At 48.3% G+C, this 13,755-nt stretch overlaps 1 protein-coding gene and 1 long non-coding RNA gene across 2 annotated transcripts in view; one reads left to right on the forward strand and one right to left on the reverse strand.

Annotated features, from left to right (window-relative positions):
• The window catches only part of LOC126535347 (epoxide hydrolase 4-like), a 61,161-nt gene that overhangs the window by 13,939 nt on the left and 33,467 nt on the right, over positions 1-13,755 (reverse strand). The gene's annotated exons all lie outside the window — the stretch shown is intronic.
• On the forward strand, positions 4,634-7,193 carry LOC129385938 (uncharacterized). Its single transcript, XR_008613413.2, has 3 exons — positions 4,634-4,746; positions 5,902-6,815; positions 6,884-7,193. It is a non-coding gene; the product is annotated as an uncharacterized lncRNA (long non-coding RNA).

Consider the following 13,755-nt stretch of genomic DNA (forward strand, 5'->3'; position numbering starts at 1 on the left):
TCTTCGACGAACACAGCAGGTCTACAAATATCTCTACGAGTATGTGAGGCATGCCGTTTCAATAATTGCTTCATAATTGTTTTTACGATAGTGCACCGGATAACTGAATACAAAAGCTGCTTAGTTGAGCGGAAGTACAGTTGGGAGCGACATTAAAATAAGGTATGAAATATAATATAAGCGCAACATGTTTTTCTCCGAAATTAGACTCGAGAATGATTTCTTTCGTTTACACCCCTGAAAAAAAGCTGAAGGACGCAGCTACATCTTGTGTTTTTTTTTTTTTCCTTAATAAAAAAAATTCTAGCGTTCTACGCCTGGTGATATGATTATGAAGCACCCCGTTCAATTCTCATCACCTGGGGTTCTTTAACGTGCACCTAAAGAGAAGTACACGAGTGTTCTTCCATTTCGTTCCCACCGAATTCCGCAACCTAGTTTGAACCCGTACGTGAGCTCGAGTTTAGCAGCGCAACCCCATATCCACTATGTAGCCAATGATTAAGCTACCGCGCAGCCTTCGCGTTTTTTTCGTTGCTGTTGTTAAGCATGGACTGGACAAAAATTTCACACGTCTTACGGACCAAAGATTAGCATATATAATGGCTACCTTCAACTGTTCTCGGCGCCTGAGGTCCGACTGCAATAAAAGAACTCGTACCAATTACTCCGCATTCTGTTACGCAAGGAAGACGGAAACATGAATGTTGCACCACAGCTTTTCTTCCTTCTCTATAAGAATACTTTCCGTAAATACGAGTACAGGGCGCCAGATGGGGCCGATATGTTTTATTTGTTTGAATCGTCAAGCTGGACGTTTACATATGTGTTTTTCGTCAGTGTTTCGCAAAACCTACTGATGGAAAACTATATGCGCAAGAAATACACATGAGAGATACATGCTACTTGAATAACAAGAAAAATATTTGTTCTGCAATGGGAACCGTACAATAACGTAGCAGAATGAAAACCGACATTGCGGCCAGCGATGCACGTGCAATCGCCAAGCGGCATTACAAAAATAAAATGAAATAAGGAAGAGAAAGAAAGGCACCTATTCCTAAGACATAAATACATGTCATATCCAATTATAAGCACCATTTGAGCAGCCTGAACGCATATACGATCGCGCGATATAGTACGAATGGTCCTTTTGAGAAGTATCGCCAGCACTTTCCAACGGCGCCACCTTGACGCGGCCCATTCCACTTGTATCGCAGCCCCGACACAGCATTTTTCGTCGTCGCTGCAAAACATTCGCCACCTCAGCCGCTCGTCCCACTCAACCCCTATTCTTCTACACTCTACATAAAACCCCTCAATCTCCAAAAGCAGCGCCAACCACTTCCCTCCTAACCGCTCCACTCCCGCGCTTGGCGTGGCCTGGACAGTGGCGCCACCTATGCTGGCCCTGCCGTAGCAGACGACGGCTAACGCGCTACCGCAGGAATTCCGCCGAAAAGTTCCAGCCCTGCGGAACAGTTTTTGAGGCGAGATTTTGCTTCGTCAGTCCATAACTGGCCTTATAATGTTGTGTTGGAATTGTGCAAAAAATTGAGAAAATGACTGTTATTTAACGCGTGAAGCGCCCGCGATCTTGCCGATTCCACAAATATGCGCTTGCACGTGAAAACAGTCGGCCTATATGTGGTCTCATCTGTACTGCCCCTAATACAGACGTAGTACTACAGACGGAATGTCGCAGTGAAAAAGCAAACGGTTCAGGCTAGTGTTCAGGCTAGTTAGGCTATCAGTGCAGCAAATATGCCATTTCAAGTGCGTAATAGCTTTCATAGTATTTAGCATTTTAGGCCTCCTTCCCCTAGGTTTGGCACGTCTGCTCTCTTGGCGCCTTGACGAGCAAAGTGAACCGGCCCTGGACAAAGTGGAATAGAAAACCAAGTAATCGCAAGAATGGAGTATGAAAAGTGGGTCATCCGCTGGGGCTTTGTAATTTGTGGTCCCCATCACGTGGGTCACATGGTGGCGTTTTCCCCGTATTGGTAATGTGACAGTGTTACCGCTGGACTCCGTGACAGAACGATTTGTGCCACCTCACCGAAGCCACGGCGAAAGCCCAGACGTTTCGAATACGCCGAGCAGCCCGATACCACTGCAAAACACCGAGGACAGCGCAACGGCTAAAAGACGTCAGCCTACGAAAATACATGCCCACGGCGAGCGCAAAGCTATGATGTCTGCGTGTGTGCGCAAGTGCTATCGCCCTTCAGCTGGCTAAGCTTCGTGCGCGCATTCGCACCTTCTCCTCGGCGCGGGAGGTGCCGGTGATGTCTGTGAATGTGTGTGTGCGTGTCAGTGCCTTTCTCTCTACTGCGCCACTTACAGGCGAAAAACCCGTTGGACTGACTCCCATGTGCCGAACGGTGGCCGCAAACGTGCAGTGTCCCCTCCCGTCTTCTGGGCGAGCAAATTCTATAAAAGGCGCCCCCGCCAAATGATTTCGGCCTTCAGCAGAAGCTTAGAGCGTTTGTGTCGCTATCCTTCAAGAAGCTTGTAGAGATGACCGCACCATAGCGATGTGAATAAATATTCTTGTGAGCCGTTACGCCAATGTTCTTGCGTATCAACCTGGGTACCTCTCTGCTGCCGGTAAAGCGCCAGAGCATTAGCCCCATGCTACATCAGCGGTCTTGGATGCCATCATTGACACTGGACAGGCCGTAATCGCTGTGCTGCAAAATGCTTTGCACAAGTTGATCATTTTTATAGCCTTTGAGTAACCCCTTCAAGAAGCGTCCTGTTCACATATATTCCAAAATGTGCGTTGGATCTACTTAATTTTTGTTTGAGGTGTTCAAAGATACGACGGACGTATGCGCGAACATTTATCAACGATACGTTCAACACACCCTTTATTATTTCTTTCTGGGCACATACCAGCTATCTATGTTCTATTTCAAGTAATTGGCAGCACTCCCTGGCAGGTACCATGTGTATGTACATAGAAAATATCCTAGCGCAGTGTAATATGGCTCTGGACGCAATGAGCGATTATTGGCACCATTAAAGTGTATTATTTTTGCTTCGCACATGCTGCCTATATTTTGAAATGTAATTGTGGCAGTTTACGTGCCACAACCACAATATAATTATTAGGCACACCGTAGTGGGGGTCTGCGGATTATTTTAGCCCACCTGGCATTCTTTAACGTGTACCCAATGCACGTTACATGGGCGCTCTTGCATTTCGCTCCCTCCAAATGGCGGCATGCACCGCGGCCGGACATAGGGACGTTACGCCCTTTGCGCGCGAATTACTCTGGCGGTTACGGCTGGTAATTGCCGCCCTAATTGTGATTATATTTAGCTACATGGCAGCTCCCATACAATGCAGACCGTGCGCTTCAATCAGAATTTGTGCCTGTTACTGGCACTCAGTCCTGATAGCAAGAAATAAATAGGAAAATTCGTCATCGCTTCGTCTCATCTCACGCTGAGGGCAAAGCATGACGTTTGTTTCGAAGTTGAGATCAGTTATTTGTTTGGACGCTTCTTGGACTACAGAGGCGGCACAAGGCCGCAAAAGTAATTTGAGTTCCAGTTAGCAGACGGTGCCACAGCATTAGCAATGATGATGCGTCGATGATGCGAAGTACTGTAAAAGCTTAATTTTCCACTCCATCATTAATTTCTGCACCGTTTGAAAGTTCGTTTATTGTACATTTTGTACAGTACGTTTATTCTGCTGGTTTTACACGTGCTCTCTTGCATATGCAAAACTACTGCAATAAACTTACTTAAAAGCACGGCCCAGTCGCCCGATGGATGCAGCTGTCGGGCAGCAGTGAGGATGCGTTACTTTTATCATCTTGCTATTATAAGCTGAAAGAGCCGACAATAATTTTAACGCGGAAGAAGGGCCTCCGTGTCGCAGAAATTCCGGCATCGGCGTCCCGAGTCCCATGTCGATCGTCGCTTCGGCAAAAATAGAACCACGTAAACCTAACCACAGGACTTCCATGCAGCGCAAGGAAGTTACTGAACTAATGGAATTTCCCTAGGTAAAGTACGACAGAAAGATTGCAAAGTACAACTTACGCAGAACCTACAGACATGTTAGCGTCGATTTGTAATTTGAATATACGAGAAAACGTAATTTTGTTACGCGAAGACTCAAAACACAAATCCGTTTTCCAGTGTTTCCACTATTCATAGAAAGGCCATGGCCTGCGAGATTAGCGCGCGCAGGCGCGCGCTAGTCTCAAAGACTGTAAAGTGGCGCGCCCGGTTCCTAGCAAAAGTTCCAGATGGCGCTCGCCTCCATCGCATCCTTTATCGCATCCCGTCGTATCAGTCCGCCCATAGAGTTAGTAGAACTCTAGAGGAAAAGCTGGGCTGGAAAAGTGAGAACCTCTAGGGCGCCGCCCTGTTGCTACTGGTCAATGTGGCCAGCGCAATTACTATTGAAAGAGCTGAAAACAGGTACAGGTCACCTTATGCTTTGTCATCTAAAAACGCATACCTGATGGCTTTATGAAGATGGCGCGTTAATATTAAGTTTACAGAAAGCGATCGCTAAGTCAGTGACTTATGTAAATCACGATGTACGCATTCATGCCATAAAGGATGACGCGAATTTCGGTTTCGAATCTGTTTTTTGGACGCGTAGTAGCTTCGTACAGTTTAGGTTTGACATGCGATCGCGCGTCGACATCGGACGCTATGGCACACTCGTGCCTTATGTGCCACCGAAGCCCCGAAGTGCTCTGGCATATACCTTCACATGTAAGTACACGAATGTATCTCCTTGTTGAGAATGTCACGCGAGTAGGCAGCTCTTGTGGTGCATCACAATCGTTTGAGAAGCGTCACAGTAGAGCATTTTTCTACATGCGGAGCGGTGTTTTTATCTGCAGGTTTCCCTTCAGTAGGAAATCGCTTGACAGGCGGACCAGCGCACCGGAATTGTACTGGCCAAGCCACAAGCAACTCAAAGAATCTGTTTAATTGTTGCACTTTCAACAATCATGCTTCTACAAAGGCCACAGCAGAAAAACAGCCTGATGCCGAGTATTTCTGTGCCACGAAGTAATCAAGAGGCGAGTGCCTAATGCGGACGAAATCGAGTGTATAGAGACTTAGAACGACAGAAAGCTGAGCTAGTTGGTAAGGATTCATTATGCGAAACAGAGGTGAGGCGTGCAGACAGGACACAGGAGTAGAGAAGTGGGCGGCGCTCGTGTTGTTTGCTTGTAAATACTCTACTCTTGTGTCCTCTCTGCACGCCTCACCTCCGTTTTGCATAACGAGTGCATCAACCCACATATTAATAGCGTAGGCGTTTTATTAACTGTGCAATATTTTCAACACTTCCTTGCATGCCATTTCATGTGGAATATCTTTTCTGGTCACAAATTTGTGCAGCGAATCTATTTGCATGATCGACTCCGGGCCTGTGGGACCGTTCACCTGCACTTGATGCTGAGTCTTTTACATGTATCCATAAACTGCAGATATGCACATCAGATCCCTGCGAGCATTTTCAAAATTAAATTATTTTAGACAACAGGCACATATGCAATACTGACATAATCTCAAATACCACTAAGCAGCTGGGACACATTTTTGTTGACCATACTTGCAGGTAAGATAAGTAGATCGTGTGGACAGCTCCAGCTCATTTTCCTTTAATCAGTGTGTACAAGGGGTATGCAAAAAGAATTTTTTTTTCGCGCACCGATTATTTTGCTGTATAAGCAAGAGAACCCACCACGTTAAGTGTAACGTATCTTGTACATCACACTAATATGTGCTTTAATTTACCAAGTGAGATGAGTTACTTTTATGGCGCATACAGTCATATCACACTGCAAGCTGCATTCATCAATCTTCAATTGGATTTTGCAAATGTTTAATGAAACATGTTTCCCTTCTATGCAGATATGCAATGGCAAGCCCTTCCGCATGTTCCAAAGGTAAAATTTATGCTCTAAATTAAAGCAGACATTTCTAGTCAGAGACAAGCAAAAATGATGAATGCAGAGTATCAGAAGCCCAAGGTACAGAAATTATGAGAAGTGTCGAATGATTTTAAGGAAAGAGTCGTATTTAAAACTGCAAGACTCTTTAGTGGAGGTCAAGCAAGTCAATATAGGTAGAATACTCTGCAAAATTATGCGAGTGAGGGGATGTCAAACAATGGGTCAGGAAATGCGTTAGTTTTCTGCAAAACAAAAGCTGATTGCCATTACATAAGTCACTTTAGCATCATGAGACTGCTGCTTGATAAATTCAGAAATAAACCAAAAAACAAGACACGAAAAAATAAAAAACAATTTAATGATGCTCTCTCCACACTGGGATAAATAAAAACAAACACATCACATCTACTGTGGACATATCAGATGCCTTGTGAAACACTAAAGGAAAAATTCAGTTTCGAGCTATGGCACTTGCCGCATAGATGTGGGGGGCCTTGCACTAATAGTGATAGTTACCACTGCATTTAGAAATTGAAAGCATTCATGCAGACAAGGATGATTCTTTATATTTTTGGCTACCACTTCAAATGCCTCCACCAAGTGTTACAATGCTGCACGCAGCTATACTAAGGATGTCGCAGCAACACCTGCAGGTAAAAAGCAGAAGCAGTCAAAGTGCTGGTGTATTCTGGACACTAGCTTTGAAAACTTTTGGGCAAGAACAGTGCAAGAAGCAGACATAACAACTGCATTTATTTCCATAATTCCCCATTTGAATGGCCTTTTCTTTTTGCTGAGACAATGCCTACGCCTAGCCACAGCAGCTCCCGCATACAGACTCCGCAAGCCAAGAGGCCGTGGAGGCAAATGCAGGTAAGAGGCAAGAAGCAATAACACTGGTATCGACATTCATCTAATTTCTTTCTTTTTCTTTCGTTCAGGCAGCCAGCACACCTCGAACAGCCACCTTGACTGCGGGTGTGTCACCCTAGTCGCCAAGGAAACATTTGAGGGAAAGCGACAGGCAATGTGAACAGCCACTTCTCCATGTAAACGATACTCTTTCTCTCGGATGACTCTTACGCCTCGCCACGCCAGCAGACTTGTGCACAAAGATGCCGCGGAGGCACGTGCAGGTCAGAGGCAAGAAGCAGTGGCACTGGTGTCGATATTCAATCAATTTCTTTTTCTTACACTGAGGCAGCCAGCACACCTCGAACAGCCACCTTGACTGCGGGTGTGTCAGTAGGTTCCTGTTGTACATATGCTCATAATAAACTTAGTAAACTTGAACTTGATAATAAACTTGATGGCAAATGGGACATTGATGCATTGTTTTTTTGAACATTTATTGTACACATACAATATATGTTATACTTTGCAGTGCTACAGAGCGTATTTTGAAGCTTCCCCCTATTTTTGTACCTTTAATTACGTATGTGTTGTGTGGCCCTCAATGCAGTTCATGTTGTAGCAGCTGCTTTGTCTGTGTGTAGCACATTGGCTTAAGCTCGTGATATCCACATACTTCTCTCACATTTACAAGATAAAGTTCTATGTAGTCCTCAGTGTTACAACAAAAAATGAAAGTAAACAATCCGATCGTGGAATTGTTTATTACAGTGATTCCTATGACAGTTACTGACAAGTTGACAACTTGAACTGGTCAATCCGTCCATAGCCTCCTCTATTTTTCAAAAATAAAGGAAGCTATGATCTTTCATGGCAAGGAATTGTATGTATACATAAACAAAGGGGAGTGTATGTGTGTGTGTGTGTTTGTAGTGGGGATATAGGATTAGGGCGGTACGAAAAAATGTACCAACCCCGTCCTCTAGACCCATTCCGTTAAGGTACCGTAACAAAGCGTATTATGCATAAAGTTCATACAACCAACTCTGATATTACTACACACGCCAGGCGACGCGAGCTACATTTGCCATGACGCATTCGCGACTGCACCGGATGCCCTCCATATTATTCTGGTTAATCGTGCTCACTGCACCGAGGCAAAAGAAAGATCATGGGCGCAGGTGCCTTTAAGGTATCTCGACCTTGCGAGGCACTGCTGCGCGTGCCAGCTGTCCGTGCGAACACTCCCTGGCACACACCTGCCTCGGCGGCCCCAACCTACGTACCGTTCTGCTTCGAGCTTTGATCCCCCCACTGTCCCATGAGTGCCCTGGAGTTCCTGCGCCGCCTGCTTTATTATAATCTCAGGTGCTCTCCTGAGACTTGCGTTTGTCGGTTACATGTACCCTCCAGCTGGATCAGTACTTATAGTAATAAAAAAAAAACCGATCTATCGTCGCGACGATAGATCGCGAAAGCGGCTTTTGCAACATACCACGCCCGTGTGAAGAGAATTAAGGAACGCCAACGAGGAATCTGACCATAGCTTCGAGCTCGTAACCTCGTCGAGTGACACTCCTGCAACAGGCGTGACCGCCGCTGAAAACCGCATACCGCCGGAAACTTCAACACGATCATCCCTCGGTTGCATAACTGCCATCTGTACGGCCAACATGGACCACACCCACACCGTCCCGCAACACAGAATAAAGAACCAACTTATAAAGCCCAAACACACGGCTGCACGCACACATCACGACACTACAAGCGAGACGCCATGCTGCTACGGTTGCCGGATTAAAACTGACTACTGTCACCAAGTCTAGCAAGCGTCTCAGGAGCTGGCAACGTCGGCGCGTAGCAACATGGCGGCGCTCTTGCGGTTCCCGATTTCAATGCATGGGCCCTATGGGTAGCTTGTCCTCTAGAGTCAGTATAGTAATTCTATGAGTCCGCCCATCCATAAGTAAACACGTCCGCGATGGGGAACCAGCACTGGATAGGCGGCGCGTCGTAAAGGGTGCGTTGTAGGGTGCCTCGATGTCAGCGCCGCCTCCCGCCGTAGTAGCGGGATCGGAGTAGCGCGGATCGAGGCACCCTAAGTGCGTTGCACGCCACCCTGGCGACGAAATGCGGCATACTCCAGCCGATCGACCAGACGACACGTCCGCGGCCGTCTCATAGTTCGCATGTTTCCGTTTTCGCGCCGCTTCAAGTGTACAGTTTTCGTAAAAAAGCTAGCGCCATCAATTGAAGAAATGACGAAAGCAGCTTTTTTAAGCTTTATATGTTTTTCCCTGTGTGTCGCGGCGAGCACGTGCGTTTATTTAACGGTTGCGCCGTGTGCCGTTCCCATGCTTGTGTGGCAGCCTGCCTAGCAAATCTAGCAGCTACGGCGCCAGTCTTGCTGCGGTATGGTTTCGGAAGTATTAGTTGGCCTGAAGACATTCCATACTTCTCTGATTTGGTTTCGGAAGTATTAGTTGGCCTGCAGACATTCCATACTTCTCTGGTTAGACATAAGAAATTCTGATGTTACTTCGCCACAGCAGTCAATGGAGGAGAAAGCTTTATCGCATCAGCTGACTCGGGCAAGCAGAGGTTTGAGTGCTCCGCTGCTTGATCCGTAGCAACCCTGGCTATATTTAGCACTAATTACATAAATTTACCGCATGCATCTCAGCGCCGAGTCCTCATCCGCATTTTTAAAAACACATAGGCGGTTTAGTCGCGCGTGCGCCGGCAGTATGCGCACACAACTCGTATTATAAGGCAGCTTCCCTGCCACATAATTCTTGGCACTGAATGGAAACTATTTACCTTTCGTATCGTTCGCTTGGTGTGGTGGCATCGGAAGGAGCTTGGCGGTCGTATTGCGAAGGAAAAATGGTTTGGTACATATGCCGGATGGTGCATGCTAGTGCTCATTTTGTTTCCGACGAAATACCGACTGCAGATTCTGCTGTTTGGTACTGGCTGCGACGGCTGACCGTCTTCACTATGGAATAAACCAAGCACACACGCGAAATTCGATTTAGAAACCAGCCCGACACCGCTTGACAGGGCGACACTACGGCAACTTACTCCGCTCGCCTGACTGCTTGGATGCAACGCCGCCTCCGTTCTGGTTCGTAGGGTTTAGATGAAAAGACGCAGAAGGATACATCCTCCCTCATTCCGACGTAGTTGTGACACTTGTATACGCAACAGTACCGTCGGCGTCCTTTTGTATTCCTTCCACTTTGAGCGCACGCTACGCCGCTACCAGTAGCAATGTTCGTCCGCGGGAGCGGCTGCATTGTGCACGTTCTGACCGCCAGGGTGGCGCTGCAAGCGTCGTGAAAACTCCAGCGCTGGTTCCCCATAGAGATTAGTAAGACGCGAGTGGAAGACTGGTGGAAGACTGGTGGAAGAAAAGTAGGGAAACGACAAAAAACGGAGCCATACAAAAGCAACGTTCACAATAGGGAGTCAGAAAATTTGGTTATGGGAATTCATCGTGCATTTTTTTAGTTTTTTTTTTTTTACCTAGGTGAGACATTAGGCAGTACAATAGGGTCACGTGGTGGTGACGTCGAATGACACAGTAGCAATACTATGAACGACAAAACAAACTTTTATTGGGCGAACCTGTGCCCACAAAACAGGCTACACTTATAGCACAACGAGAGCGGCGAACACAGTCGGCGATCGTCGTAAATCTGCCCAGCGGGTCAAGCGCGTCGGCTTTTATACAGCAGTCGTCGAATGTTCCAGACTAATCGCTGGGACCCGCGCGTATTCCACAATGTTCTACGCCATTCGCGTCAGGCGATGAAATCAGATAACATAAGGTTCGGCGACAACAGACAGCCGGGTAGAATCATCGATAACTTTCCAGAAACGTCGGATACATGCAGGCGCGTCCGTCGCTGTCCGATTACAGTTGTTAAGCGGCGAAACGTGGTCGCCCGATAAAGATAAGTACACGTGTCATTACCCCCCTCTTAAAAAGCATCGCCCCGATGCTGCTAACAAACGAAAGTAACAAAGAAAAGCACTCGTAGCAAAGAAAACAACAAACTAAGGAAGTTCATCAGCGTCCGTAAAATGGTTTAAGGCGCACCACGTGGACCACTTCAGATCGTGCGCGGCGCCGCTGTGAGTGCGAAATGCCGTCTGGCACGACCTCATAGTCTAGTGCGCCAATACGTCGGATGACCTTGTAGGGTCCGAAATAGCGTCGCAGCAGCTTCTCACTGAGTCCTCGCCGGCGTATCGGGGTCCATACCCAAACACGGTCGCCGGGCTGGTACTCGACGAAGCGTCGTCGGAGGTTGTAGTGTCGGCTGTCGGTACGCTGCTGGGTCTTGATCCGTAGGCGGGCGAGCTGTCGGGCTTCTTCGGCGCGCTGGAGATAGGTAGCGACGTCAAGATTCTCCTCGTCAGTGACGTGCGGCAGCATGGCGTCGAGCGTCGTCGTCGGGTTCCTGCCGTAAACCAACTTGAATGGCGTGATCTGTGTTGTTTCTTGCACCGCCGTGTTGTAGGCGAAGGTGACATACGGCAGGACCGCGTCCCACGTCTTGTGCTCGACGTCGACGTACATCGCTAGCATGTCGGCGAGGGTCTTATTCAGCCGCTCCGTAAGACCATTCGTCTGCGGATGGTAGGCCGTTGTCCTCCTGTGCCTTGTCTGACTGTAGTTCAGAATGGCTTGAGTGAGCTCCGCTGTAAAGGCCGTTCCTCTGTCGGTGATGAGGACTTCTGGAGCACCATGTCGCAACAGGATGTTCTCGACGAAAAATTTAGCCACTTCGGCTGCGCTGCCTTTCGGTAGAGCTTTAGTTTCAGCGAAGCGGGTGAGATAGTCCGTCGCCACGACAATCCACCTATTTCCGGAAGCTGATGTCGGAAACGGTCCCAACAAGTCCATCCCGATCTGCTGAAAAGGTCGGTAAGGAGGCTGGATCGGCTGTAGTAATCCCGCTGGTCTTGTCGGTGGTGTCTTGCGTCGCTGACAGTCGCGGCATGTCTTGACGTAACGGGCGACATCGGTGGTTAGGCGCGGCCAGTAATACCTTTCTTGTATCCTCGATAGCGTCCGGGAGAAACCGAGGTGCCCAGCGGTCGGATCGTCATGTAGGGCGTGCAGTACTTCTGGACGTAGCGCCGACGGAACAACAAGAAGGTGGTTGGCGCGGACTGGTGAGAAGTTCTTCTTCACGAGTAGGTTGTTTTGAAGCGTGCACGAAGATAATCCACGCTTAAATGCCCTTGGGACAACGTCGGTGTGCCCTTCCAAATACTCGATTAGGGCTTTTAGCTCCGAGTCTCCTCGTTGCTGTTCGGCGAAGTCTTCCGCGCTTATTATTCCAAGGAAGGCGTCGTCATCCTCGTCATCTTGCGGCGGCGGGTCAATGGGGGCGCGGGATAGGCAATCGGCATCTGAGTGTTTTCGTCCGGACTTGTAGGTTACAGTGATGTCGTATTCTTGTAGCCTGAGGCTCCACCGTACCAGCCGTCCTGAGGGGTCTTTTAGGTTAGCTAGCCAACACAACGCGTGATGATCGCTGACCACCTTGAATGGCCTGCCATACAGGTAAGGGCGAAATTTCGCTGTGGCCCAAACGATGGCGAGGCATTCCTTTTCGGTTGTAGAATAATTGCCTTCTGCTTTTGACAATGATCGGCTAGCGTAAGCTATCACGTGTTCATGTCCATCTTTTCTCTGGACTAGGACGGCACCGAGGCCTAGGCTACTGGCGTCAGTGTGTATTTCGGTATCGGCGTGCTCGTCGAAGTGCGCAAGTACGGGCGGCGACTGCATGCGTCGTTTGAGTTCTTGAAATGCGTCGCCCTGTGGCGTTTCCCACTTGAACTCGACGTCACATTTAGTTAGCTGTGTCAGCGGCTCAGCGATGCGTGAAAAGTTCTTGACAAATCGCCTGTAGTAGGCACACATGCCAAGAAATCTACGCACTGCCTTCTTGTCGGTGGGCTGCGGGAACTTTGCAATGGCAGCTGTTTTCTGCGGGTCGGGGCGTACTCCGGATTTGCTGATGACGTGGCCTAGGAATAGAAGCTCGTCGTAAGTGAAGCGGCACTTTTCTGGCTTCAGAGTGAGCCCTGATGACTTGATGGCCTCTAGTACTGTGGCAAGCCGCCTAAGGTGATCGTCAAAATTTTCGGCGAATACAACGACGTCATCCAAGTAAACGAGACAGGTCTGCCACTTCAATCCTGCTAAAACCGTGTCCATCACGCGCTGGAACGTTGCAGGCGCCGAGCACAGTCCAAATGGCATAACCTTGAACTCGTAGAGGCCGTCTGGGGTGATGAAGGCGGTCTTTTCACGATCTCTTTCGTCGACTTCTATTTGCCAATAGCCAGACTTGAGGTCCATCGAGGAGAAGTATTTAGCGTTGCAGAGCCGATCCAATGCGTCGTCTGTCCGTGGGAGAGGGTATACGTCCTTCTTCGTGATCTTGTTCAGACGACGATAATCGATGCAGAAACGAAGGGTTCCGTCCTTTTTCTTCACCAGCACAACAGGAGATGCCCACGGGCTTTTCGACGGCTGGATGATGTCGTCGCGCAGCATTTCGTCGACTTGTTCTCTTATAGCTTCACGTTCTCGCGGCGAAACTCGGTAAGGGCTCTGGCGAAGTGGTCGAGCGTACTCCTCGGTGATTATGCGATGCTTGGCGACTGGTGTTTGTCGAATCCTCGATGACGTCGAAAAGCAGCCTTTGTATCGCCGGAGCAGACTTCTGAGCTGCTGTTGCTTAATCACGGGGAGACTTGGATTAATGTCGTAGTCTGGTTCGGCAACCATGGTCGTCGGGGTAGATGCGGCGGAATCCGAGAGGACAAACGCATTGCTGTTTTCCAGAATTTCCTCGATGTATGCGATCGTCGTGCCCTTGTTGATGTGCTTGTACTCCTGGCTGAAGTTTGTCAGCAACACTTTCGTGTTTCC

This window comes from Dermacentor andersoni, chromosome 7 (genome assembly GCF_023375885.2).
Source record: "Dermacentor andersoni chromosome 7, qqDerAnde1_hic_scaffold, whole genome shotgun sequence".
Classification (NCBI taxonomy): domain Eukaryota; kingdom Metazoa; phylum Arthropoda; class Arachnida; order Ixodida; family Ixodidae; genus Dermacentor; species Dermacentor andersoni.